We start from the raw sequence: 3,018 nt of genomic DNA, 5'->3' as shown, positions 1-3,018 counted from the left end.
AGAAGGTGAAGCAAAGCCCCGAATGCCGGAGGATGACCGGCGGCGAGAGCGTGTGGCTGAGCTGGAGGAAGCTCAGCTCTGCCGGCCTCCAAGTCGACCGATGGATCGAGGGCGAGCCAGGGGAGCAGGCGATGGCAGGGAGTGAGTCAGATCAGACTTGGGCCCACCCACACCAAGGAACTCCAGGGAGTCATGCGCCAAGGGATTGTCACCGCGATTCACCTAGCTGCTGTCATTGTCAGAATCCCATTCTCTGACAGCTGCGAATGCCTCCGCCCAGCACTGCTTCTCCGCTGCGGGCAAGCGGCCCAGGGGGAGAGTGCCAGCTCGGCATGCTCTCCGCTGAGGCAGGCCTTGCAGCGAGTGTGTTGGTCACTGGACATGATAAAGCCCATACTACAGCCTGGGCACATGGTGACGATGGTGTGGCGCTGGAATCCAGCAGTGAGGAACTTTGCTCCTTAGCCATGATGAAGGAATTGCTCTTTAAACTGCTGAAGCAAAGAGGAAGCCGACCACAGGTCACACTGGCATTTATGCCACCACAGTGGACCTGACTGGGGACAGCCCAGTGCAGGGGACAGGGCGCAAAAGAATCTCTTCAGGACTGCACATGCGTGAGGGATAAACCCAATAGCGACAGCCCTTAGAGGGTGAGGCCTATACGAAATAGAAAGATGTGGCATAAGTAGTCTTTCTCACCAGAGGTGCTCTATTTTGTTGAAGATAGTTTCTTTTTTTAAATTATTGTAACACTGTAATGCACGGAGACACCTTTGCAAGCGCTGCTGGATTACTTTTGTTGCATAGCTTCTCTTACTGCTTTTGCAGCATGTAAAAGGATCTATCACTAGTTGCCAGGATTATTAATAAAGAAAACTATTTCTGAATCATTTGTATTCAGTTTATGTAGAGAGAAATAAAAATTCCATTGACATTTTGCTTGAAATTATGCTTCCGGTCACATTTTCACATGTAAAATAAGTCCTTACAGGTTGGGACAGGCTCATTTACCACTGTTACATCACCTTTCCTTTTAATTACTCTTTTTAATCTTTGAAGAATACTAAAGGGGGTTTTTCCATTATAGGAACCTACCGAAATGTGTCGGGCCGAGTTTCCGCTACACTCGGCTCGCTTTCAAGGTGTGTTCTGGGAGCTAAAGTTCAGCACCTCTCAGGAGGTAGAACTAGAATTAAGAACACAAGGGGGAAGGCGTGCATGTGAGCAGAGCAGTCGCCCATGACTGGTTAAATGTCCACGTTCACACACCTCAAGCATTACATTATTATTAGCATTACAAGCACCTTGTGTAAACAAATTTTATTTAACCTCTGTCCCAACTTGTGTGTGTGTGTTGCAGGCATCAAATTCTGAATTTGTTTATATTTACAAAATGCATTTAAGTTGTAAAGTGTAAACATTGAAAACATTTCTTTGTCCTTTTGTCAGTGGTCCCAAAATGTCTCAACTTTTCTGGAAATGGAGTTTGTCATTTGTTACATGTTACATTACTTCTGCATTACTCAGCTAACAACAAACCGCAGCATTAAACTGTACATATGCAAAGTAGACTCATACTTTAAGCTCTCAAATGTTTTCTTTAGCTCACTTTACATCTTGACATAACACTGGTCCAAACCACTCGCAAAGTTTTCCTTTCATAGTTGTGACTGTTCCCTGTTGTTTGTATTTTGCTGAGTATTTTTCTGAGAGACAACAGATCTACTGTAAAAACTGGCAACATACTATACCCTCTAGTAGGTTCAGTTCTACAAGCCTGTTCATCTCTGCTTTTGTTACCTGTTGCTGTTGAAGATCAAGCTTTGGCTGCTTGGCTGGGGTCGGCCTACACTCAACTTGAGCATCATTGTGGGTCCGAGGCTACTAGCTACTAGTACTTTGTGTTAGCATGTTGCTTTTGCAGGTGTTTGGAGAGGTTTGATGTTGTGTTTCTGGTCCAGGCATGGTTTGCACCTTGCCATCATATCCTTACCATTTTGTGTAACAAATGTAATGTGCATATCTCCACCAGTTTCCACCCTTAAAATGTTGTAGACCACTCTGCTATTTTATCCCTATTGCCCCACAGGCAGTTGTTGTGTTAGTGCACGTGAAAAGGCACATTAAATGTTTTTCTCTCTGCCCATTTTGCCCATATTTGAAGAAGTTATGAAATGCAAGTTACTTGATTAGTAAATATATGTGATTACTTAATAATGAACAGTAACGTTTTACATTACTGCATTACAAACAAATGTAATGTGATTACAGTAACACATTAACCCACTGACTGTATATAAAAGATGGACAAACTCTCCGTGACTTCAGCCACTGGTTTTCTGATAAGCGGTTTTGAAGCTCAAGTGTGGCCTTCGCCATCTTGGCCGCACTTCACCCCAACTAACCCCTGCTAATCCAAAAATAGGCAAAGAGGCGGAGCATGAGTTTAGCTAGATAGCTAGCAGCCAGCCAAATGTGGTGCCACTCAAAGCCGACACGCCTTTTATTATGCATAACTTTTAGCCTCAATATAATTTAAATGGGTTATATAATATTAAATCACCCCCAAACAGTTGTCATGGAAATGGAATTTAGTTATAGAGCAAAATCATTTTTTGTACCAAGATGTTTATTTGTGCTATAAATTTGGGCATTTACATTACGTTATGTTCTTAGTACTCCTGTACGCCAAAATGTGCCACGTCAATGCATCACCAATGTTTAAAGGTCATGAGATTGCCATAAGCATAGCGCCGAAGTGGTGGAGGACAAGTTTGATTTTAGTCATTCTCCTCCAGATATTATGAAAGTCTGGCTGTGCAATACTCAGGCTCAAACTAATTAGCCAGAAAACCTTGGTCATTAGCAGAAAAGCCAGAGGCAGGGTGTTCCTGGTTGCACCAGTACAGCTCACCAGTACAGCTGACTGTACATTGATGGCATTGTGACATACAGTGAGACATGAGAGAAACATACTGAGCAGAGCAGGTGTCATATGTTCCGGTCAGTGTTGGT

The 3,018-nt window shown here is 43.6% G+C and overlaps 1 protein-coding gene across 1 annotated transcript in view; it reads right to left on the bottom strand.

Annotated features, from left to right (window-relative positions):
• Window positions 1-3,018, bottom strand: part of LOC109963768 (sterile alpha motif domain-containing protein 9-like) — a 16,948-nt gene that overhangs the window by 12,884 nt on the left and 1,046 nt on the right. Inside the window, exon 3 of the mRNA XM_020606605.1 lies at window positions 1,099-1,189. The gene's annotated coding sequence lies outside the window, so the exon portion shown is untranslated. The remainder of the gene's footprint in view (window positions 1-1,098; window positions 1,190-3,018) is intronic.

This window comes from Monopterus albus, unplaced genomic scaffold, assembly GCF_001952655.1.
Source record: "Monopterus albus unplaced genomic scaffold, M_albus_1.0 scaffold79.1, whole genome shotgun sequence".
In the NCBI taxonomy this organism is placed as follows: Eukaryota; Metazoa; Chordata; class Actinopteri; order Synbranchiformes; family Synbranchidae; genus Monopterus; species Monopterus albus.
The sequence above is the reverse complement of the archived record's forward strand: the minus strand, read 5'-3'. Positions and strand labels throughout refer to the sequence as shown.